Raw genomic sequence first — 26,064 nt, 5'->3', positions numbered from 1 at the left:
GGAGAGACTCTCATCTGGAATATCACAACCACTCGAGAACTTTCTAGAAATTCCCAGTCCCTATGTTAGTTAGATCAACTCCCTGAATAAACAGCGAGGGCCTGTGCTTTAGAAAGCCCCACTTAGACCCTCTTGCTTGATCAAAATGGACAACCACCCCCGGAGGCTTATGGACAGACCCTCACTAGGTTGTAAGCTTGGAAATGCCTCATGCATGAATTCACTGCTTGCGATTCTGCTGGCCCCCGGTCCTCCCTTTCCGGATAGACTGTCTTCAGTAGAAATGGAATCCTGATTACATGCAGATCTTGGGGGAGGCGGGCAGCCACTCAGTGCAGCCGGTGCCTTTCATTTCCCCCTTCTCCTCTCAGCCAGAGTCATGTAGGGCGGTTCCCGGGCAACCCAGGCTTTGGGAGGTTGTTTTTGAAAAATACATGCAAACCCTGCCCGAGCTGTTGTTGTTTTCCCGGTGCCTGGCAGTGTTTGGTAAACAACTTGATTGCTGGGTCCTGGCCTCCGGGGAACCGCAGCTGCTCTTCCCAGCTCCCCGCAGACTTTTGTACCAAGCAGCGATTGCTTCAGGGGAAAATAAACAGGGAGAACAAAACAAGAAAACATCCCTGTTGTTTTGTTGCTGCCTCTACCTGTTTTTCCCAGAGCTGTTTTGCAACCAAGGGCTCTGGGCTTTGGTTCTTTTGCTTTAAAAAAACAAACGAAACTGAAAAACAAAACAAGGCAGGCTCCCACGGGCCTCTCTTCTGTGTGGCTAGACTGTGGTATTTGGAAGTAGCCACAGGACTTGCAAAGCCTTGGAAAGGACTTGCTGACCACTGCCAGGATGCATGCATTTTTAAATATGTAAATGGAAAAGGGAGAAAGCTTCATTCTTTCTAATGACCCCCAGGGTGGTAATCTGGCTTTTCAAATCTCTAGGAAAACAGATTGAATATGGCACAATTAATGTTTGAGCACTTCTAGGCTCTTTCTAAAATATTTTAATGGGCTTTTAATTTATTGCAGCTCTTGATTAGCAGGTTGGAGCCCCGTTACAGCTGACCTCCTGGGCTCAGGCCTCTGTGGGGCTCTAGGGGAGTGGATTGGAAAAATACCTCTGTGGGGCTTACAGCCAAAACTGACCAGGACTGAGCTGAGAGAAGTGCAGTAAGCTGTGGTTACCTGGGTTGTCTGGTGGAGAAGGTCCCTGTGGAGGGCAGGGATCAGCTTCTGAAGCTACTGCCTTGGTCTGAATGGGTTGCCCCTGGCTTCCATGATTGTCAAACTACAAAGTGAGGAAACAAGAAATGGGCCGGAGTGGGAAGCCCAGGACTGGCGTGTGCATGTGTGTGTACATACATAAGCATGAATACTTAATTTTTGAGACCTCCTCTTTGCTCTGTGAGTGCCTAAGTGTTTTGCTCTCAGGCCCCTCCACCACTGTAGCAAGCCTCCACATACTGAAATCAAAGAACTGTCCTTCGAACTAATTTTCTTTTAGCTTGCCATTAATCTCCCAGACTGCCCTTATAAAGAGGTGACAAGTCCCCTTTTGTCTGAAAGGCTGTCTTTTCACCTTCTGTTTTGAAAGATAGTTTTTCTGGGTATACAATTCTTGGTAGACAGCTTTTGCCTCTGGGCAGTGTTCTGGATAATTTATTTGGATATCTGTCTTTCTTCGGTGGCTGTATTTTTTTTTTTTTTTTCATTTATGGGGCTTAGAGCAGTTAAGCGTTTTAGTTAGTTACAGAGCTTAGTGGAGACAGTTTCTGTGTCTGTTGTATGCTCAACAAATCATCCCGAAACCAAACAGAATTGTCCCACAAACCACAATGGAACTTGGTCCTTTATTTTTGGGCATTCCCGGTTACTCTTCTGCATTTTAGAGTGATGCTGAGTAGAGTCCTGGGCTGTGGCTTGACCCACAGGTGATCTGACTGGAAAGCTGCCTCAGCCACTTAGGGTCCTGTCTTCACCCTATGTGCTTTTCTGGTCCCTTACTCACTGCCTAGCCCCAGGCCCTTTAATAGGGACTTGGACTTCTATCCCAGTTTCTAATTCCTTCTAAAACTCACCTGAAAGAGTTCCTCCAGAAAGGAATCAACTGACCAGAAACTTCCAGTGGTTAACCCTTCCCCATCTGCTGCTTTCTGGTACTACTGTGCCTCTGAGCTTCTGAATTGTTCTAGAATCAAAGGCAAAGGGGTAACTAAACCTTCCTTGGCTACTGCTGCTGCTTCCCCTCTTCTTTCTCCTCCTTCCCTCCCTCCTCCCCCTCCTCTTTTTCCTTCTCCTCTTCCTCCTCTTCCTTATTCTACATTTTCTTCTTCAACAATTCTGGAATTCCTCTGGGAGGAGAGGCGCTTTTGTTTGTGGCAGCGGATGCTCTGGAAACTGTGCTGTGCATTGATATGTGCCGGCTAATTGTGGCTGTCCCCCCTTCTATACTAAAAAGGTTTACTTGAAGGCAAAGTGTCTTCTATGAGGCCTCCCAGAGAAGACTCATCTGAAGCAGCCTGCTTCAGAAGCCTGTGTCAGGCTTTAGGATCTGAAACTTTGTATCTGTGTGGTGACTTGGGAAAGTATACATTTCTCAGAATAAACTTTACAGAGCCCAATCACTGGGATTCTCTGGGCTTTGATATCTATATTAGACACTTTATAATACAAGTCTTATTCTATTCTATTTTATGTGTATGGGTGTTTTACCTGAATGTGTATTTGTACAACTTGCATGTTTGGGGCCTATCCAGGCCAGAAGAAGGGTCATATTCCCTAGAGCTGTGGTTACATATAACCCTGAGGGCTGGAGAGATGGCTCAGTGGTTAAGAGCACTGACTGCTCTTCCAGAGGTCCTGAGTTCAAATCCCAGCAGCCACATGGTGGCTCACAACCATCTGTAATGGGATCTGATGCCCTCTTCTGGTGTGTCTGAAGACAGCGACAGTGAACTCACATACATGAAATAAATAAATAAATCTTTTTAAAAAAATTGTGAGCCACCACTCGTGTGCTGGGAATCAAATAGTGTCCCTGAAAGCATGGTCAGCTCTCTTAACCTCTGAGCTGTCTCTCTGGCCTGTAGCACAGATTTTACGAGATGGAAGAATGACTGTCACATTCTTCAGATGGTATCTTCTACCTGGGTGACCATCAATGGCAGCTATATTTTAGGAGATGCTCATTGACTAATTTTAATTTCGAGTCATTTGTTAACATGGGAGTTTCGAAGTGATGCACAAAGCCTTCATCTCATGGGGCTGATGAACACGGGGGAGTAGACGAGGCGGAGGTTCTGGAACAACGCCAGCAGTTCTTGAAGAAAATTGGGCATTATGGCTATAATACGTGGGAGGTGGGCAGGACATTCTCTTGAAGTGGCTTATGCCCATAATACTCAGAGATGAGAAAGACCGACCAACCCTCTCCCTCCCCCTACCCACCTCCACCCCCGTAAGGAGTAGACCAATAGAGTCTCAGGGGACTGGAATGACAGGGTCAGCAGACCTGCGGCTCACTTTGAGCAGGAGGAAGCCCTGCCTTGGTTGTAGTGAGGAGTTGAATTGGTAGTTTGGGGTGATGTCAGGGAGTTTGAGACAGCAGGTTATGCAGGACTCTAAACTGTTTTTGGATTTCACTCAGAGAATGAGGAACCAGGCTAGCATATGACTTTTTGCTTTGTGAGGTAGAGTCCACAGTTTTGGGAACCTCTCTAAGTCTGGGAGATAATTTGAAGGACTCAAGGATATTCGTGCCAACTGGAATACAGGACTTGTTTTAGTATGGTCTACTGTTGTAGTTACTGTATTTTCTGCAGTCTCGGGTCCCACTGTCTGCATTTTGAACAGCTTTCGATGCTTCTTCCAAAGGCCAAGAAGACTCATTCTGGAATATGCTGAGACAGTTTCTCTGGAGTTGTGCTGTGGTCTGGGGAGGAAGGGAAGCTGCCTGTGGACGCCCAGGCTATGCTGTTTGCTACTGATTGCCGGCTTAACAGCACCAGGTCCTCATGCCAGAGTGAAAGTCTTTCTAAATGCTTGCGACACTCTGCCCACAGCCCGTCTTTGGTGTTGATGACAGTTGGACATAAGAGTGATTCATGTCATAAACCTCTTAATCATGATGTTTAAAGGAGAAGCAAATAGTTGAAGTTCCTTAAAAATAATTGTGCTTTATGATAAAGAGACAAAGAACAGTAGAAGGAGGTAGGTGAGTTCTAGCTAATACCTGTATTTGCAGTTGACAGGACTAGGATCTCAAGATGTTAAAAGGCTCTCTAGGGCCATCCAGTTGAACAGTGACAGTTCTGAGAGCAGACTTGAGGCTCCTCAATTCAGTACAGTGTATCTTCTCTCTCAGTGGAAATACCTACATGCGTGTGCTCCTTGCAGAACTCAAGGCCATCTGAAGATGAAAATAGAATTATTTTACATAAAGGGTCATAACTTTTTTCTCTCACTAGTTTCCTTTTTTTTATGATTATCATCATCTCGAATGATTTTATTTCATTAGTTTTTAACATTTTTTGCATGATTTTCCCCCCATCTTTTAGCAAAGAGCAAGTATCTAATGAGAAAAGGTGCTCTTATATGTGTAAGACTCAAGTTACCATGACCTCACGTTACCTGGACCCTTTCTGACAGGTCATTGGTGTCTTTGAAACTCTGAGCTATGTTTTAAAAATGATAGAAAGCTGGGTGGTGGTGATGGGAGGGGAACTCTAATCCCAGCACTGAGTTTGAGGCCAACGTGGTCTACAGAGGGAATTCCAGGACAGCCAAGGTTACATAGAGAAATCCTGTCTTTAAAAACAAATTAATAATGGCCCATATCTTTGAAAACCAGTTTCCAGTCTGTTTGTGTGCCTTGTACTTGCCATAGCCACACTGTGAGAATGGCGTTTCCTCCGTCTCTAGAGTAGTGTCTGTGTTGTTGTTTGCAAGTTTAAGGAAGTGGTGGTTTTAGAAGCTACATCTTAGTTATGTGTTAAAAAGAAAATATTTTTGTGTTGCAGCGTCCCAGGAGCTTCTGCTGACGATCCCGGTTTCCGAGGGAACCCTTTCGGCAATGTTGAGGGCTGCGCTCCTTTCTCTGCCGTGCGGTCAGCCATGAGCGGATGGGTGTGATGCCTGCTAGCATAAAGGGTGAGTGAAAGTGGGTGACTATTCTCTGAAAAGTCACAAGCCAAGAAAAGAAAGAAAGGAAGAAAGAAAAGCAAGCAAGCCACGGAAGACAGCAGCCCACCATGGAGGAGATTCCCATATTTTGAGAGCAGAGACACACTGTGGTGTTAAACCTTCATTGTTAAACCTTTTAGGATAATTCTTAGTGAACTCAGAGGGAGGACAAGGGGGAGCTTTTCTCACTCGTCTTCTTGGTTCAAATAAGACTGAAGTTTGGGCACTTGAAATTTTGGAACGACTGCACCATTGTCCCGAGTAATTGCTTTTTGAGTCCTGTCATAACCTAGCAGTCGCCCTGCCATACAGATCTGATTACTTCATCTTGCGCTCCAGTTTCCTCGTGGAGAGCATCCCAAGCTTAACCCTCACATCATGGGCTCCCAAGAAAGCCAAAGGGTTGTAAAATGTTTGTTTTCACAGCAGCTCTCTTAAAAATTTTTGGGGGACTTTTCCCACTGTCACCTGCCTCCTCAGGTCACTCGGTGTCATGCTAGAAGGAACGTGATATTTTCCTGTTATATATACTTTCCACATTTGATACGATCTACCATGTTTCTCAGAAATCAGTGGCTTCCCTTGTAATAGTGAATAGTGGTGGCTTGCCCTTACACCCTGTAACTTATTGAGGGAGAGGTTTGTGGAAAAATGTCTGACATCCTGGGCTCATTTTTGTCCTAGAATGGGGCCCATTTATGGTAACAATTTATTTTCAGGTGTTTACTGAGTGATGGGAGGCGCTGAGAGCCATTGGCATAAACCCATCTCATGATTAGAATTGTATTCAAAACACATTTGATGGGGAGAAGCATACTAGGGCAGAAAGAATACATATCCAGACATAACCGATAATCAGCTGGCAGGTATATCCTCTTTCGCCTTGGATTCCCTGTGTTCGGTACAAAGCACAGTGATGGGTCCGATGATGACTGTACTAAGGAGGCTCTGTGTTCGTCCGCTCAAACCCTCTTCATTTACAAACAGCTCACTCAGTCTGGGCAGGCTGCTGAGATCCCTGGGCTTCTTTAGGAGTGGACCTAGGAATTGGTCCTCAACTTATTACTCTTGCCTGGACATGTCTTCTGGTCATGAGTGTCTCTTGGAAACCCTGTTGTGCACCCAGGTGTTTGGGGCAGAGTGTTGAGGATTTTACAGCCTGGGAACATGGTGACAAACCTCTGGTTTCACACAACGTTAGGCGAGACCCACTGTTTAAACTGTCCTGTCCTTCAGAAGCCCGCTGGCTTTCCTGTTTCTTATCAGACTGGCCATGCTTTCCATTTCTTTCTACTAAAGCTAGAGAGGGAGAAGACACCATCCTGTTACCGTCTACGCAGTGGTTTTTCTCTCACTGTCAAGAAGTGGGTAGATAATCAGTGATAAACAGAAGATGAGGATGCCCGTGGTATATTAAAAAAAATGCCCAGTGGAGTCAGGGGGTCTTAGAGATGAGTGTGGTCATTGTGGGGGTCCATAGCCAGGTCTGGGGTTCCCTCGCTTACAGAGGGCTTCCAGTGCAGGAGCTCTTTGACAGGCTTGGGTGCAAGGTCTTTATCTAGGGAGCAGATGGTGCACAGGGACAGGGACAGGCACATGCACAGGTGGAGTTGAGAATAAAGCTTGAATCCGTCTGGAACATAGAATTCATAGAAATGGCTGGAATTCTAAAGTTCTTGAGATGTCACCCCTGACCTCAGTACTGAGAGTCTGACTCAGTCTCACTGTCACGAAATTGTTGTATGAAATTGAACAAAACCACATGAATCGGCTCAGAATATTTGGCTTATTTTGCTCGTCAATTTCAGTTGTTAAGACTACTGGAAAAATCAGTCAGAAGGACTGTGATGGAAAATGCTTCTTTGAGGAAAAAAAAAGGAGGGGGAAAAAAAAACTGCTGTTAGGCCATATTGAATAGCAGTCTTAGTTTTTATAACTAAGGAACTGCTTTGTGTTTCTCAGACTGCAGTGAACTTCTCGTGGGTGTGTTTTTAGTAGGAGGTAGGAGTCCCGTGAGCTGGAGCATTTGTTCTGATACATCTGTTCTCCCTTGAGTTTGCTTTGAGGCCCAGCAGAGGATGAAGCCTGTGTGATGCAGTGACTTGTCCTGCCCAGGTGCCGCATGCCTGAGGGCCGGTTAAGCCCTTCCATAGTCAGCTCATTCACCGTCTTGTGCCTCTTAAACCTCACCGTTTGTTGAGTAACCAAAAGGTAGCTGATCATTTGGAGTCTTTGGTTTCATCATCAACTCTTGTTCTGAGTGAAGCATTTCCTGGAATGTGTCCTTATGGTGAAGCAGGTCAGAGCCACAGGGGTGGGCGGTTAAAATGGCACATTACCTGCCAGAGTGCAGGGGAATGAAACCGTGAGATAAAAGGTTTTCACAGCTAGATCATCACAGCAGAATTTTTAGGGTCAGAAGACGGGTAATACTGGGTCTGTGTTGTCAGTGAACGGTGAATCTGTCTTGTCCGTGTAACAAAGTAAGGAAAGAGAAAGGAGAGGCTCTGCCTGTGGGCTGCGACTCTTTATGGCCACCACTCACCTGGCAGACCTCTGAGTCGCTTCCCATTTGCCTGGTGTGAGCATGAAGCATTCGTTAATGTCGTTCCCTGTCTGAGGCATGGAGTGAAGAGCGGCTAAGTCTGTTGCATATTTAATAGGCAGCTAGCCATGGTTATTAATAAATGTGATAATAACAGTCTGGATTTACATAGTGTTCCTGAGAAGATTGACGAGGGATGGCAGAGGTTCTGCCTTGCTTGTCAGGCTGTGCTCTGGCCTTGTATTGTCCCTACCACTAAACTCTGCATATCTGGTGACACTGTGAACATCACATGATGTGTGTGGTTTTGTTCACATTGTTCATGAGGTTTCTACTTGGTTTTGTTCAGTTCATTTGTGTGTGTGTGTGTCTGTCTGTCTGTCTGTCTCTGTGTGTGCGTCTGTCTTTCTGTCTGTGTGTGTAGGGGGCCAGAGGGCAACCTGATGGTTCAATCTTACTCAGCATCAACTTGTTTTATGAGACTGGGTCTCTTACTTGCCGGGAACTTACAGAAAGGGCTAGTATTGTTGAGTCTGTTTCTACCTTCCTAGAGCTAAGATTACAAGTGCAGCTTTTATAAGTGATAGCTGGGGACCTCAACACAGGTCCTTACCCTTGCATGGTGCATGCCTTACTGACTTTGCCACCTTCCTGGTTTCAGCTCTCTTTGATCTGTCTCTCCACACTTTAAGTTTGAACTTGCAAAGAAGTAGAAACTTGCAAGATACAGACCCACCTCACTTCACATCAGGAAAGAGGCTGTGCGCTTTGTGAATCTGGGTATCCTTTGCAGTAAAACTGACGAATAGGCAGGCACATCCTTTCCCATTCCCTCCCTCTCTTCCTTCCTTTCTTTCTTTAATTTTTTTTCTTTCACAAATGATTTAGGAAGGGGGTCACGGCCACTCAGACTTCAGGAGAGGCCACGCAGCTTGCCAGAGGTCTGAGAAAGGAATGCAGGCTGACACATCCCTTTCTGGGCCACCTTGGGTTGCAGCATGTCAACTTGGGCCAAGCCACTTGGTTGTGCTTAAACTTCCAGTCTGTGAAATTTTGACTTTGAAAAGTAATTTTAACAATTTAATAAACTATATAATATGTTTTATAAGCTGGAGAGAATGATCTTAAGTATTTTGGTCTCTTTCATAACACAATGAAGCTAATATTGGTAAAAATACAGATCTTCGCTCATGCCATAAAGAGAAGCGAGATTTAATAAGCATTTATAAGCACTGGCAGCTGCCTATCAGATTGTATAACTTGGGCTCCAGCATGTGGAGACAGTGTCAACTTAAATTTTATCTCCTCAGTATTTTCAACACGTTTATTTTGCTTCTCTCTCCAGTCCCTAACCTAATACAAGTAATGTAATTGGTCAAATATTTTCCACATAGCTAATTGGCTAATGGCCAATGATAGACACCATTGTCTGGCTTGATGAAGATCAGAAATTAACATGACATTTTCATGGAAATAATGGAATATATTAGCAACTCATTCATTCAGCGTGGACTGTGTCCGTCCTGTCCCGCTCACTAGCAGAAGCAGGACAGCCTTGAACCACTCTGTGGCCTCACGGCAGTGGCCAGCCAACCCGTGTCAAATGTGCCGTTACATCCTTCAGACAGAACCACGAAGCTCATGAATGAATTATTCCGTTTGTCAATTAAAAAAGGAAACCCACCGACTACTATTGTAAGATTAAATTCCAATTAGAAGATTGCGTTTAATTCAGAAGCTGTAACGTTATTTTAATGAATTCTGTTGGAGGCGACGGTTTATGTGGAATAAATTTATATGGGTGTAGGTAGATATAAATTCATAGGATAATGTTAAACATGTTACTTCATATATATTAGCTGTGAAATTTATTTCTCTCTAGTTATGTCCCCAAGGAGGTGGCGTCAGAGGGAAAAACATAGCTTCAAAGAAAGAACCCTTTCTGATACTTGCTCTGAAGCAGCCGTTTCTCACTCATTTAAAAAAAAAATCTGTTAAATCTCTGCATTAACTAAATTTATGATTCTTGCTGTGTGCTATTTATAAAATTGAATATGGGTTTTTATGATATAGGAAATTAGGCTAGGAATGAGAATACGGCCCAACTTTGTAATAAAGGAGGTCTGCGTTTATCTTGCAGGTATTTCCCACCCCTCTCGAAGCCCCTCGTGGGATTATAGAAGCGTTTTTCTGGACATGCTAATTTGCTTTAGAATAAACTTTTAATCTAGTGGGTAGCTTTTGTTCATTTGACACCTCTTGACCGAGTCAAGGATTTTATCATTTCCCTCACCGTCCCTGTGCTCATGGCAGACACTGGGATCAGGCTTCAGTCTCTGGGAATTTCCCACCCACCACCCACCATCAGCGCATCATTTGGGAAATCAGAGGTGTCCTCATGTGTAAAGCCAGTAGCTTTAAAGAGGTTTTTTGAGTTGGCTTTTGTTTGCCCATCTCACCCTTACGTACTGGCACACAGGCACTGAAAGTCTTCCTGTGTCACGGAGGGCCAGAGAGGCGGCTGAACGTCAGGTGGGGGTGCCAGAAACACGCAAGCCTGATTTTGAATTCAGTCCTTGGTACCCATCTTAGAAACTGTATGTCATACCCTGCATCTACAGTCTTAGGATCCCTCCAGTGAGTTGGGAAGCTGAAATAGATTGCTTGAAAGCCTGCAGGCAAGCTACCCTGGTGCATGACGTACAGATCAGAAGCAGCTAGGGAGGTCCTGTCTCAACCGGCTAGAAAGTGAGAACCAACTCCCGAAATTGTTCCCTGACCTCTGCATGTGTGCTGTGCCGTGCTCAAATGTTGACAGTGTTGATACTGAGCAGTTAATATATAAACATATTAGTATACGTGTGTGCGCATATATGCATACATAGATATTTTGGGTTCTGGGGTTTCAGCTGTGCTAACTAAGTAAGCTACATCCTCAACCTGTTGTTTTTCCCAGACAGTGTTGCACTGTGCTGTCCTCTCACATCTAACTCCTGAGTGCTGTGACCACACCCTCATGCGCCTTTTCCCCTGAGTCTGCTGGGTAGTTTCTTTTCTCCTGTCTTCTGGTTGGGGTGTTTTAGGTGAGATGCACTGTGAGGTTGTGGGGTTCATTTGTTTTTTTATTTCTGTGACTTTGGAGAAGATGAGCAGGGGGAGGGGGAGCTGTTCTCACCTTCCTTTCACCTATGTGTCACGCCTGGCTCTGACTTGGTGAGGAAGTGGTACTGTGAGAACCGGAGGCCGACTTTCATTCTGCCAGCACAGTGTCTTTCTGGAAGGGCGGGCACCGTGGACGTCAGGTGCTGACCGTGTGGGACAACTCTCACATTCTCCTTTCTTGTGTAAACCCTGCTTATCAGTAAGCTGTACCGAGGGGGAAGGAGTTCAGCCTTTATGTTTTATGCGATGCCTTTCGTGATGCAAAGATTCTAGGAACCGAGACTATATCACACATTGTTCTAAAAAAACCACTGTTTTCTGTTAACTTGATTGGAGTTAATGTGCAGAGGCCACGAGAAGGAAATTTCCATCTCGTCTCGTATGCAGGCTGCCGGGCTGCCTGCTGAGAATCGCCATCATTTTAATTCCTTCCTAAAGAAAAATGAGCAATTAGCACATTTAAGCTATCATTTAGCTAATGTACGTTTTAATTTCATTTCAGTGTGCTATGTATTATTATTTGTGTTGATTATGTCACCCGAGTTCTGGAAAGCAGTCGCAGGTGAAGACACGGGCTGGTCACCTATCAGCCCTTCTTCAGAGTGTAATACCGTTGACCTTGGTCAAGGATGACCAAACTCCTAGACCCCTGGCCACGCTCTGCTCTGATGGTGGCTCTTAGATTTCTCCCCGCACAGTAGGCTATGCAGTTCTCTCTGATTGATTGGAACAGGCTCATGAGATGGAATCTTTGTATCCCTCCTGCGTTCTGTGAGTTTAGTAATGTTTGTAAGAAATAATCATAGCAGACATCCATTAGACACTTATTTTCCCCTGAACTAGCTTAAGTATCGCATTGGTTATCTCATTTACTCCTAACAGCACCTCTGTGTGGGGCATATTATCATTCTGGATTTATTGTTGAGGCAGAAGCAGAGTACTCAAGGCCCACGCACAGGATCACAAAGCATCAGAAGTAGGTCCTACCCAAGCTTGGGCCAGGTTCCGTATTGACCTGACTATTGGGCACCCACTATTTGTCCCAGTTCTGGGTTTCATGGCTATGCAGGGTCCTTTCATGGTACTCCACAGGGAAGGTTGTATAGTTATGCTTATCTTTGTGGGAAAAAAATGGAGTCTGGGTCTGGAGAGATAGCTCAATGGGTAAGAGCAGATGCTGTACGGTGTGAGGGCTAAGTTTGAGTTCCCAGCGCCACCTAAAAAGGTGACTATGACCATGTGCTTGCCTTTAAGCACAAGCACCACAGTGTCTACGATTATTGGGACTTATTCATTGCCAGCCTTGGTTCAGGTTCAGTGACAGACCCAGTCTCAAGGGACGGAGGCAGAGACTGGTAAATACCCTCTGTTAGCCTTCACAGGCCTTCCTGGGCATGTGTGTGTGCACTGGTACACAGGGTACACAGAGCAGAGACACACACAAAGGCATGGCGTGCAGAGCATTTGAAACTGAAGTTTGCTCTGCACATCAAGTCCACAGTATAAAGAACGATCTCTTCCAAATTCTACCCTGTCCCCAATATTTCTCATTTTCTAGCCAAGATTTTGGCCATGGGCTCAGTGCAGAATGCCTTTCTGTCTGTTGGCAGCTCTTGGAGCAGCAATGCCTGAGTGTCTGGACCCCCAGGACATAAACATACAGGACTATTTCACCCACCCAAGAGAGAGCACGTGCTCCGAGGGAAGGTCCTGATGTGAGACCTTTATGGTGGTGGGAGCAAGGTGGTGGGAAGGCTGAGTACTGGGCATGACATTTAGTCCTCAAGTCCATAAGCATCAGGGACTTCTGCTCTTGGGATAGCCCCGCAGTAGAGGCAGCCAAGACTCATTCCAGGAATGTGTGGGATTTCGAACTATTTTTAACGTCAGGTGCACTTGGGTATTAATGAGGGAACTTTTCTCTATATATTTCTGAAAGTTGCAGACTAGGTTATATGAGCATGAGTGGCACACCACGTGCAGTTTCTCCTCACCTACTCGGGGAAGATAGGAAACTGAGGGACAGCATCTTGCTTTTCCAGTGGCTAAGAGCTGTAAGGGTTTTTTTTTCCAGCTTTCTAAAGTCTTGGGCTACTTTTAGCCTTAGGTGTGTGGGAGCTTAGGGGGGCTTATATGGCCTCACGTTCTTGCCATGGAAATATGAAGATCTGAGTTTGGACTCCAGCACCCACCGACAAATAGCCTACTGTCTTAGTTTGTGACTGTGATCCCAGTGCTGGGGAGAGGCTGGGGAGTGAGGGGGGGGCTCTCTGGAGTTCTCTGGCTGGGCTCCAGGTTCAGAGACAGCAAGCGGGAGAGCAAGGAAGGGAAGAAGTTTACACTCATTTCTGTCTTCCACACACACGTTCTCCCGCCCTGTCACGTGCCCACCGCCTGCATGTGTGAGTAGTGGGGAGAAGATGAGGCCTTATCCAGCACACTCGTTGTTCCAGTGGTTGGTAAACCAGTCTTGGGGTACAGTGTGTCTTTGCAGTCTGCCTCTTTTTCCCCACAGTTGTGGGATGTTGAATTTACTGACACCAGGTCAGCCCAGTCTTGAGTTAATTTTCTAAACAATGCAGATACAGTGACTTAGCCTGATACCCGAACATTCTGTGTCTAACCTGTCCAATAACGGTATTGACATACTGGGGCAATTGTGACAGGCCAAGGGCTATGAAACTGGCATTAGAGATCTTCCTAGAATAGTCCCCTGAATTGTTTCATAGTAGCTAAAGGAAGCCTAAGCTTGGAACTCATTGTTTTCTCCTTTCTCACTCTATAAGGCCTCAAATTGGGGTTTTAAGGGGTGGGGGGCACTGATGTAGATTGTCCTCTGAGGTAAGATATTTACCAGCACAGTTATAGATAGGTATCGTGGAGGCTCTGAGGAGAGTTCAGGCCTACTGGGTGGTGGAGGGAAAAAGTGGGAGCTCTCTTGTCGGTTGACAGTAGCTTATTGTAAGGGATTCCAGTGAGGTTCGCTCTGATTCCTGCTGGCAGGGGCAGGGACGAAGGTTGTACATTTAGTTAGTGTGTGTCTCTTGTAAGGGACTTGCTACCTGCAGCCCCTGCTTAATTAGTGTCATAGGTATGGGTTGATTAGCTTCTTGGGGTTGGGGGTGGATTAGATTCCCAGGTAGACTTGGTAAAGTACCCGTAATTTCTCTTCAGCAGTGGGAGCTACAGCCCGTTATGAGGATGGAGAGAGAGCGGCTCCTCCAGGGAGCATGCTGCTGCCGTAGCTTCAGTCCACAGTACTTGAGGCCGCACTTTTCAGTGCTTTGGCCTGAGGACGGCCCAGGAAAGGTGTTAAATTTATATTGTCAGGTCTACCTGATCACTGAGCCAGACTGGACAGCTTCAGCTCTCTCTAATGATGTAAGCCTGGCCAGCACACTGTTCTTTCTAAAGCCTCAGTTTGCTCACAAGTGGGGACAAGGTGGTGATGTCTTAATTGGTTGTGAAAAGTTCGTAGCAGAGTTATGACCTTATGCTCAGGAATATAGGTGTTTCTTGTAACTGTATTTGACCTAGTGAGACATTCATGGCAAGTGGAAGGGTAAAAGCTCCAGGTTGCGCTATCTAAAGGATAAAATTCCCACCTTCTATAGCCTCAGAAGGTGCTTTTTGGGATTAAAAAAATTTTTTTGAATCCGTGTTAGGCTTTTTACATAGATCTTTGAAAAAAGCATTCTGTCATAAAAGCCTGTGTGAGTTGACATGTGTAAATATGCAGGGAGACAGTTTGAAGAAACGTGTATTATTTACTGATCAATGCGGTGTCTCCTCTGGGCCATTACACGCAGTCATTTCCTGTCAATCTCTTGGCGCTGTTATAATCAGTCTATGGATATGCATATTAAGATATAAGAAAGTTATTGTGCATGGGTGTCGGTAGCTTTTTAATTAATAATGTTGCTGCTTTAAAAAGGTGTCAGGCTAGTTTCTTTGTAGGTTGGTTAGTAAACAGTCTGCCGAATTGCACAAGAAAGTCAGATGGCCCGTGCTCAGGCTGGTGGGTAGCTCGGGATGGCACTGGTGTGTGTGCACCACAGTGAGGTAGTTCAGTGGGTGAGGTGCTTGCGGTAAAAGCCTGATTGATGATCTGAACTCGGACGCCCAGAAGCCGTGTAAGAGTCAGACACATCAGTGTTTGCAATCCCTGCACTTCTGTGGGAAGATGGGAGGCTGAGTCGGGAGAATTCGAAAGCTCACAGCCCCGTGGTACAGGGCAGCAAACAGCTAAGAGACCCTGACTCAAACAAGTACCCAAGGATGTCCTCTCTGACTTTGGCACTATGAATGAAAATCAGCTGTGTTGCGTGGATGAAGGCAACTCTGGCTTTTCCGCCTCCGTTAGAGAAGAGCGAGAAGAGCAGTCCTTTTCTAGAAACAACAAAAGAATGATTGATTGAAGTTTATGAGCTGCCTGGTTGATTACAGCTGTTCTCTGGCACCATGGAACAGTGCAGCCAGGGCCATATGCAAATGAATGGGCGGGGCTGAGTTCTAGTTAGAACTTATTTATAGACATCAGAATATGAATGTCAGGTCTTTTTCCCATGTCATAAAGGAATGATACTATTTTCATTTTGTCCTCATCTACTTAAGAATGAAGCTGCATGTAGCTCATTGACATTGATTTGGCCTGAGGTGTGGCTCTTACCAAGCCTTCGTCCAAGAGGTCAGAGAGTATCCAGGAATCTCAGGAGCCTGTTATTTGTACACACTTACAAAATTAGTGTGTGTGCACGCATGCACATGTGTGTGCATCAGGGTGACTTGGTGTGGGGGGTGCAGGTGTCATTCCTCTCCTGCTACAAGGGTTCTCAGGATTGGACGCCGATTGTTAGCCTTGGGAATAAGCACCTTTATCCATGGAGGCATCGTCTTTCCAACCCCCCTTTCGAAAATGTGTTAAGTGTTTGCATGTGCATGTGCGTATGTACGTATGTATGTACACCAGTAGAACACAGAAGACAACCCTTGCTGTCATCCTCAGGTATTCCATCTACCTCCTGCAAGACAAGGTCTCTCAGTGGCCCAGATCAGCCAAGTAGGCTAGACTGGCCAACCAGGGAGCACCAGGAAACTTCTCCCTACCTCTCCAGTACACAGCACCACACTTGGCAGTTTACATGGGTTTCCAATGGGAAAAACATATTGCAAGTAATTTTCATTTGAGGTAAGCTGCCCTGTATCGTTATTGATTCATTTAGAGTGACATTTCCTCCTCCCAGTGAGGCTGGGAATGGATAGTGCAGTGAGAGAGAGGCCATGGAAGAAGTAAGACATTGGGAACCGTTGTGTGACCTGTTTCTTTACTTCATAGTCAAAACGTTCTAGAAGCAATTTCATATCACACCAGGAAAGTTTAAGTTTCCTAGTAGATGCAAATGAAATTTTTTAAAAAAGAAACTTACATATTATTTTAATACATTCAGTGTATATTAAATATGTGGCAAAAATAGAATTAGCACATCATCTTGTTTCTCAGATAATATTGCTTAAATGCAATGTTTAATAAAAGTTTTAGAGGTTTTAAGAAAACAGTATTATTATCCAAGTGGTAGGGACTTGGCTGCAGCAGAATTGTTACAGTGATTATAAATAGAAAAAAAGTTTTAAATGACCTTTAACATATCTTATGAGGGAGCTAGAGAGGCGGCTCGATGTCTTAGAGAACTTACTGCTCTTGCAAAAGACTTAGATTTTGTTCCTCACAATCAATGGTGACTTACAATCACCTGTGACTCCAGTTCCTCTTTTAGTCTCTGCGGGTTTATACACATATGTAGTGCACATAACACACACACACACACACACACACACACACACACACACACAAGTAAATACATATATAAATAAAGTTTAAAATATATTCTGAGCAAAGTACTTCCATGGAGAGTAGTTCCATGTTGGGTGATTTTTCTGTAAATCAAACGTATATAGGATAAGAATGATTGGAAGCGACTAGAAGTCTCTGGGTAGGAGTCGAGGAGTTGGCTTGGGCAGAGACTGTAGCTCAGTGGTAGAATTTGTCTAGCATTTGGGAGGCCCCTGAGCTACAAGTCCTACAGCTTAACAATGAATACTAACTAAGCGTGGTTGGAAGTTGCCTCAAATCCGAGTTCTTCCTGGCATGTTGCTGGACCTTACAGTATTTCCTCCAAGCTGGTGGGAAGTTCAGGGCAGGGGATCGGAACGGGGAAGATGAGTTTGTGGACATTTGTGCTCATCAATTCCAAGGGTAGAGCTATGAGTGAGAGGAAATGTTCAAAGACAGTGGTGTGTGGCACACTTCTCCAGACACCCCATTGGTAAGGGACGGTGGAAGTCTGACAGAGAAAGAGAAATGGTGAGAATGGGAGAGTAGTCAAGAAGACCATTCCTCATCCGTGTCATGGTAAAACTGAATTGGACGTGCCACGGAAAGTTTCTGATTGTCAGCCATCCAGGATTTATGAACCAGTGCATTGCTAATGCAGTCGGGAAACCAAACATCCGGACGAGTTGAGATGAGCCTCTCTGAGACAAACACTGACTTTTCACACAGGCCTCTACTGTAATGAAAAAGGTAGGGAGTGGGAGAGAGAACCCCCAAAGGTAGTTGTGTGCTGACAGCCCTTCAGATTACTTACCTTCTCTTTGTTAAATAATGAACAAATGTATGCGTATGTCAGGATCCAGGGCCAAGATGTGGAACCTTTAATAGGAAATAGCCAAGTGTGATGGTTGCTGACCCAGGCCGTTAGCCTGCAAGCTTGCCTTTGAATCCTATAGCCTTTGGTAAGTCACGTCTCTCTGGACCCCAACTTACTTTGAAAAGAGAAGTTTTAGGTGATTGCGGAATTTAAGGCGCCAGTGTACAGAAAACACAGAGTTGGCATATACCGTGCTCTCAGTTAATAACAAGTAGCTCGTGACTAGCCCTAAAGCTTGGCAGCTTGACCTAAATTTTAGGAAAGTGCTTTGTAGTCAGTATGGTAGACTATTTTATTCTCCCCTCTAGGGTGTTCAGGATGTGAGAGTGTGTGTCTGTGCCGCCTGCCTGCCTGTCTGCCTGCCTCTGTCTGTGTCAGGCGATTGTCACAGCATTCACAGCACTTTCAAAGACCCTTACAGTTTCTACACTCATTGTGAGGATGAGTCTTATAGTTGCTGTCTACCCTGTGTGAATTTTATGTTTCAATCTTGTGTGGACCTCAATGTCTTTGATTAACTGTAGGTATGGTGAACTGGAATTTTCTTTTTGAGACTCACTTTTATTTGGTGTGTGTGTGTGTGTGTGTGTGTGTGTGTGTGTGTGTGTGTGTGCGCGCGCGCGCGCACACATGTGCTTTTGACCATGGAGGCCAGAAATGAATTAAATTTCCTAGATCTTGAGTTATGGGTGGTTGTAGGCAACTGGCCACGAGTGCTAGGAACTAAACCAGTACTCCAGAAGAGTAGCACGGACTCTTAACTGCTGAGCCAGCTCTCCAGCTCCTGGATCTTGGAGACAGGTTATAAATGTACAGCTTTCGATGAGCTTAGAGCTAGGAAGTTCTTTTTACAAAAGCAGGGCCCCAATCTGCTACCAGTAAGCATTCGTTGCGTTTTGCTCCGACAGATGCTGTCTCCTGTACATGGTAACCTGTTAGCTGTGTGAGTTCCTTCTCGGCTCTTCTGCAGGCTGACCGTCCTTTGCCTGCTGTTCCTGTCCTGTGTACGTTTTCCTGACCATCTCGGTTGCATCCCAGGGCACCAGCAGCTTTGGAGGAGTATTTTATGTGTGTCTCTTCATTGATCTGTAATTCACTTAAAGGTGCCTTTTTCTGGCAAAACCATCTTTTGCATTTGGAAGTGAAATGTTTTGACTATCCTTAACCCACTTCCTAAATTTCAAATCTGGGAAGCTGGCATCTAGAGAGTCTGCTGCTAGAGAGTCGTAAATTCTCTTTGAAACTCGTGTTGCTGGAATAGGCTTGTCTTTGTTTGAAGGCAGGCACCTGTGAGGCAGTCTTAGCGATAACCATGGATCTGGTCCCCAGTGTAAAGGTTCAGTGAGTACCAGTCAGCGGTCCATCCTTTCTTCCCAGTCAGTACCTTCATCGCCATGACAGGAAGTCTGTGAGTGTTTTCGTCTTATTTGAAGATGACAAAAGCAAGGCTGCCAGGGTTGAGTTGGATCCTTGGCTTAGACCAATTCAACCGGAGAGTTTTATTTTACTTGATTTCTTTCTTTCTCTCTTGCCCGCCCGCCCTCCCTCCCTCCCTCCTTCCTTCCCTCCCTCCCTCGCTTCCATGAATGTGACCAGGACTATTTACCATATCTACTTAAATTGTATAATTTCTTCATTCAGCCTAAGAAGTGATGCCATTTGTGATATCCTCTCTTTCCCTTTGTGTTAATGCCTGAAAGTCATAAGAGTAATACAAAATAACCCCATATTGGGCATATTTGGTTTTTGTTTCTTTGAAACTGTTCGAAGCTATTGTTTTAAAGCACCTGTCATTCTCAGCTTCCTCTTCCTGACACCAAGAGCGGTTGCTTCATTTTCCTTCATCTTCTTCCCTACGACTTGCCTTCCCCCTCCATCCAGCACGAGTCCCAGAGAGGAAGCCAATGACAGTGATAGCGGCAGTAGGAAGATTTCAGAGTACATTTGCGGGCCTGTACAGTATCTTGAGGGATGGCTGGGTGCCTTCTATGATACTTAACACATTTCCTGAACATGGAGCCTCACCATGGCAACAGCCATGTCACATGACACCCCAGTGACACATGTGAGGTGCTGTCACAGCTCATCCCAGGTTGAACGCCTGTGACTCATTGTTTCCACTGACACAGTGACTACTGTAACTTGCAGTTGGAAGGTTCTGGGCTTTTCAGTGCCATTACTGAACACTGACGCCCATGGCGCACGGAGGGCTCGAGGAAGGGAAGCGTAAATAAATAAGCGTGTGCTGTAAACATTGCCTTCATTAGCTTTGCAGAGAAATACTTGTTCATCAGTCAACCTTCTTGCCACTCACATTCTTTCTCTCCTTTGAAAAGCATATTTTGTTGCTAACACCTTGGAAGCTTGAAAATGATTTTTATTTTTAATTCAGGCTACATCCATGTCTACTTGGCACGCGTAGCAGGAGAGAGTTCACGGTGGCCCCTTTTAGTATTTATTTATATTCTTCACATCTAGCAGATTTACTGATGAAGGCATGATTCTGGGAATATTATTTTTCTCATTGTGAAATATATAGAATCCATAAATCAGGCAGGGTAGTATGTGACTATTGCTCATATAGGGGCCTGAAAGTTCTATTATATCAAAGGACTGTTCTAGAGGTCCAAGACGGATAGTATTTTAACATATTTTAATTTCTGAGTGATTCAGTGAGTGATTAAAAACGTTGATGTGGAATCTGGAAGACATTAAAGAGATGTCAGGGACAGCAGACGGGTTTTGATTTGTAGCCTAATGAAATGTTTTCCCAACTTTTAAAGATTTTTTTTCTTTTTTAGTAGACCTTTAATCATTTGCTTGTGTTTCTGGCATGGCAAGGTTATTCCTGTTTCTGCTCAGTGAGGGATCCAAAGTGAAAATGGATAATTTTCAATTAGCAAAATTATAAATCCATTTGCAGCCAAATGTTTCTTGTCTTGTATAAACTGTGATGTTTCACATTTCCCCTTAATCATTTTGGAAAGTTAATTTGGGAGATTTGCTTCAGTGGGTGCTGTTATGTGTGGATAGAGAATCTCGGTATTAGAAACTACCTTGCAATTCTCTCCTTGCGTGGTTTGAGTAAGCGTTTCATTGGTATGTTATTGGTAGACGCTTTGTGGTTTTGTGCAGAGGACATAGTCGTCAATCGTGCCGTGCGATGCAGTGCTAAGTGTCATAGGAGAGAGGTGTTTTCTAGGGTGTCACGAGTGTCTGTGGTGGGGACGGGTTGTACAGGTTCAGAACTGCTTTTGTTGAGGTTGCCTACGTGTTTATTTGAGTGAAAATGCCATGCATTTACTTTATACCCTACACACAAGACTATACTTTCAGGGATCATTTCTATAGTTCGTTACTTTATACCCTACACAGCTGAACAGTGACAGCTCTTGAAGGTGTGTCCTATTAAGGAGGAGAGACTTGTGAGCCAAGGCATGGCAGCCTGCTCCCAGTTTCCCAGACTTCTCACTTTACTGTACATTGGAATATGAGAGCCTTGCATTCTCTCAGCACTTTTTAGACCAGTACTTGGAAAGGAAGATTTCTATAGAAACAAGAAGGGATTTAGGTGTTCAGAATTTGAGAGTCTGCCTAGACTGAGGACCTTTCCAGCCCTTTGAACCTTGATTCTCATTGGGTGCTTGGGAGAGCTGCAGAATTGTGTAGTGTTTCTCTTGGACCCTTTGGGTATGTTTGGGGAGTGCCGGGCCATGCCCATCTTACTGCACTGTCGCAGTAAGACAGAATAATGACAGCGTAAACTTGCTAGAGCAGGTTCTCATCCTGTGGGTCGCAACCCCTCTGTTGGATCAGATGACCCTGGAATATGTTTCCTACAACATCAGAAAACATCGGTATTTACAGTATGATTCATAACAGTAGAAAATTACAATTATAAAGGAAAAGGGAAAATAATATTACAGCCTGAAGAACTGTATTAAATGGTTAAGGCATTAGGAAAGAGGAGGATCACTAGCGTAGAGGAAGCTGTGTCCGCCATAGTAGCTCAAAGTTATATACAAAAGCCCTCATCTCTAGACATGAGTCTTTGCAAACCACAAGTGTCTCATACTAAGTTTGTGTGGAAAAAGGAGATAAGTGTCAACAAATTTCCTCTAGATTGAGTAATTTCATTATGAAGCTATTTCTTAAGGTGCTGGGTTCCTAGGGAGTGTCGTAGATTTAACTATTTACTACTGAGCCGAGAACCAGAATAAGGATCTTCTACTGAAAACAGATACACAGAAAAGGCCTGATTAGCCACCGAGTTTTGTTTTGAATTAAAGGAGACAGTTAGTTTCCGTAGTAAAAGCCTGTGTGTCTTATAGGATTTCCTTAGAATCCTTGTCTAGATTTGGTAGAGAAGTTACCTGTAGAAGTGAATGTGGTGGATGGGATGGCTCAGTTGGTGAATCGCTTGCTGTGTGAAGACGAGGGCTTCAGTTTGATCCCCAGGACCCACTTAAAAGGCTGAATGGTTCTACCTTAAAATCTCAGCTCTGGGAGGCTAAGATAGGCGGATCCATCACAATTCCAAAACAGACAGTCTATCCTACTTGGTGGGTTTCAGGCCAGTTCCAAGAACAAAAATAGGTGAGTGGCAGGCATCTGAGGAATAATACTTGAGGTTGTCCTGTGCACTCTACGTGTGTGAATATGCTCGTACATGTGCACTCTGGTTCATGAACACATGCATACGTGACCCCTGTCCCCCTAGTGAGCCGACCCTGATGATATTGTTGATTCTCTGAAATAGAACCTGCTGGGTCTTCTCTGGGTATTTTCTTTGCTATAGATGTGGCAAAATGATCCAGGGTTACTGCATTTTCTGATCTCTTACAGACTAACTGGCCTTGAGGTACTTGAAGCGTATGCGGCAGTGACAGTGAGGTGGCTAAGTGGGAGGGTGCACTCTGGATTTTTTTCGAGGTCTCAGTGCTTGATGAAGTGAGAAGATTTTGGATGTGTTAAGTGAGCTCTGTCATCTGGAGTTTTACCTGTTGCCTTTTGTTTTCCATGGATGGTGGAAAATTCCAAACGACGTGTTGTGTGGCCCCATTAAAATACCTGTCACATGATTTAAAAATCAGAATTCCCATTCTTAAAGGGTCACAGTGTTTCCTAAAGCAGCTCATTTTATCAGCCTTACACGTACTATAACAACTAAAAATACTCCCTTATTGATTATCATCTGATTGTAAGCAAATCAATTTCAGTCACTTCCACTTCTTATATGCCGTGGTATGACCTGTCTACTCAAAGAGTCAAGTAGTTGACGTTCGTGTAGTGATATGGAATTTTACTACACAGTCTCCTTTATCTAAAAAAAGAAACTTCCCTCTCATCCTGTAAACCTGTGCACTGTTTCTCCTAAAATGGGGAAATTATATTCTGGTATATCTCTACTTTTCTTGATTTTTGTTGGAAAAGATACTGTTTTTATAATTTCAGTGATCCAACTGATGCTGCCTATATAATGCTATATGCATGTATATCATATAGTGTAAATACATACATAGAAGTGTGTATTATATGTGTGGTTTTCTGGTCCTGGAGATGCACAGGGCCTCGCACATGCTAGCTGAATGCTCGTCTACTAAGCTACACTCCATTCAGCTCTTCAGCGTCAGGCTTTAAATATTTGTGATCACTTCCTGAATATATGGGTTCCCCTTGGTTTAGGCTTTTAGATGGTTTCTTCATCTGTGTTAAGTGGTGGTCAGAACTGTGAGCCTTCAAAGGCTCTCTGGTAACAAGGACAGAGCACCTTTAGGATGGGAGGCAAAAGTCAGGGAAGGAAGTGAGGCAATAGTGAGGGGGAGGAAGACTCTGCATTACGATGCCTCACTCCAAACTTTATTTCTGACATCAAGTTGTGCATCTCTGGCTAATGTATTTCACCAGCTTTTCTCTCTTTTTCTCCATCTTTTTTTTAAGACTTATTTATTTATTATATATAAGTACACTGTAGCTGTCTTCAGACACACCAGAAGAGGGCATCAGATCTCATTACAGATAGTGGTTGCTGGGATTTGAACTCACAACCTCTGGAAGAGCAGTCAGTGCTCTTAACCACTGAGCCATCTCTCCAGGCCCATCTTTTCTCCATCTTGATAACACACACCTCAAAGAGATCTGGCAGTACCCAGAGAGCAAGACCTGAAGTCATTCCGTTACCTTAGGTGTACACCAACATCTGTCCCAACATGGGGTGATTGATTATGTGGACTGGCTTTTTCTAGTGTCTTCCCATTTTAAGGGGTAAGCAGTCTATAAGTTTCTATGTCCATATTTTCCTAACACACTTTTCTATGAGCTGGAATCATCTTAATGGACAAAACACATTGGTATGAGTCAAACATCGAACTCGAATTCCTTCCTTGTTTACTCCCTAAGGGGAACCCAGCTTGTTTCATGCTTGCAATGCTGAGAGACATGGGAAGAAGCCTCCACTCAGGCTTAGCGTCTTTTATGTCTCTGGAACCATGTGTGTTAAGGGGAAGCAGTTCTCATTTGTTTGGTGTAATTTGAATCAGAGCGCACACAGTGAGGACCCATTGGTCACAGGTGCTCTTCACGTGCGTGCAGAGTCCTTTTGGATTAGCCAGATTTTTTCCATTCCTTTTGCACTCACATTTGCGTGTTTGGGGGTCGTGATTGTGTGTGAACAGCTTTCTATGTTATGTTTTAAAAGTCTGAGTTGCACTCAGTGAGTGGGCCTAACTAGTAAGGAGCTTAGAAAGCAATCATGAGTTCTTCAGTTCCTTACCAGTTCAGTACCCAGAGCCACATACAAAAGACAGGCATGGGGATGTTGGAGAGGCAGAGACAGTCGGATTCTTTTCTTTTGATAACCAACCAACCCAGTATCCTACTTAGTGAATTCCAGGTCGATGTGAGCCTCAGTCTCAAAAGAGCAAGGTGGACAATGTCATGGTGAACAACACTCACGGTTGACCTCTGGTTTTCACACGCACACTTGCACGCATGTCCACAAGTGTGTACACACATACACACCCACATATTTTAAATTTTTATTCCCTGTTGTGAATAATGCGCCACACCAACATGGCAGAAGTCAGGGAGTCCAGTGAAGGCGATCCCGCATTGGTAAGCGCACAATCCCAACGTGGCGGTTCATCCTCCACAGAATCGGTTTTCCCTACTTAATACCTCCTCCCCCGACAAAAATACAGCTCTCGAGGCAGTGAAGCACACAGCCCATAATGAAAAACAATAAAAAGTGTGGTTGGGCATGTGCTTTTGGAGACTCTGGACTTCATCATAAAGTGTAAATGTAATTACTTTTGTGCGTCTTTTACCATTAGGCACACTATGGGAAAAGGGACAGGAAAACATTGCTGATAAGAGTTGTGGAGCAAATTCCAATAAATCTTTAAACTTGGGAGTCACCTGATATTTGCTGCAGCCTTATACAGGTATGCTGAGCCATCAGAGTGAGCTTTGCTCTGATCACTGCCGTGCTTCGTAGAGCCATGTCTCTGTGCTGTGTCCTTATGGGGTTGGAGACTCAGGTAGCACAGGGAGAGAACATGCCGATGCTTGGAAGGATGGATTCAATGGTGAATGGTTTTCCTCTTACCTTTTGTTATTTAGTCCCTGGGCATTTGAACTTGTATGTTTTCAGGAACTATAAGTGCAGTGAGTTCTTCCTATGACTCAGAAAGAGTGCCATGTTGGTGTGGCTTTGGCTAGGCTCTAAGGTCCTCTAGTAAATTTGAGTCCTCTGTGGAAAGGCTAGAAGGTTAAAAACTGATGCTGGGGTGATTGCTGGGGAGATGTAATGATGTTTCCTTACATTTGATGCAGGAGGAAAAACTTTAAAATATGGCAATGTTGTCATTGATAAATCTCAGTAATTCATTTCTGGTCTTTGCCACCATAACAGTAGTTTGCACTTCCCCACTCCCAGCCCTGTTCCTTCACAGTAACCCGCTTTGGCCTGTGAATTTATTAAGTACATGGAATTTTTTTTTCCATAGCCATATACCATCTGGCACATGTCAGAGTGAGTATTAGTTGTTGAATTAATGTTGTGTCTCATCAGGTATTGTGATGGTTGTATTAGTTTCTGTTCTATCGCTGTGAGAAGACAACACAACCAAGTCAACTTTATAAAAGGGAGTGTTTATAAAAGAGAGCCTACGGTTCTATAAGGTTAGAGTCCATGATAGGAGAGTGAAGGCATAGGGGGAGGAACAACATCTCAAACCAAAGAAAGAGGACCGTGGGAATACTCTTTGAAACCTCGAGGAATACCCCTCAGTGTTACAGCTTCCCAACAAGAACATACCTCCTAATACTTCCCAAACAGTTGTGCCAACTGAAGACAAGGTATTCACATTAACGAGCCTCTGGGGTCATTCTCATCCAAAAACATCACAGGGGTGATCATGGCAACTGTAGTGGCTGGAATAGGTTGGTACGGGAGTGGGAACTCCTACTCAAGGGTCC

The 26,064-nt window shown here is 44.5% G+C and overlaps 1 protein-coding gene and 1 pseudogene across 11 annotated transcripts in view; both read left to right on the top strand.

Moving 5' to 3' along the window:
• The window catches only part of Foxp1 (forkhead box P1), a 691,302-nt gene that overhangs the window by 177,741 nt on the left and 487,497 nt on the right, over positions 1 to 26,064 (top strand). For all 11 annotated transcript variants that reach the window (XM_063285823.1, XM_063285827.1, XM_063285826.1 and 8 more), the window contains exon 2: positions 5,010 to 5,139. The gene's annotated coding sequence lies outside the window, so the exon portion shown is untranslated. The remainder of the gene's footprint in view (positions 1 to 5,009; positions 5,140 to 26,064) is intronic.
• Positions 20,907 to 21,007, top strand: LOC120102771 (small nucleolar RNA U3; annotated as a pseudogene).

This window comes from Rattus norvegicus, chromosome 4 (genome assembly GCF_036323735.1).
Source record: "Rattus norvegicus strain BN/NHsdMcwi chromosome 4, GRCr8, whole genome shotgun sequence".
NCBI lineage: Eukaryota > Metazoa > Chordata > Mammalia > Rodentia > Muridae > Rattus > Rattus norvegicus.
The sequence above is the reverse complement of the archived record's forward strand: the minus strand, read 5'-3'. Positions and strand labels throughout refer to the sequence as shown.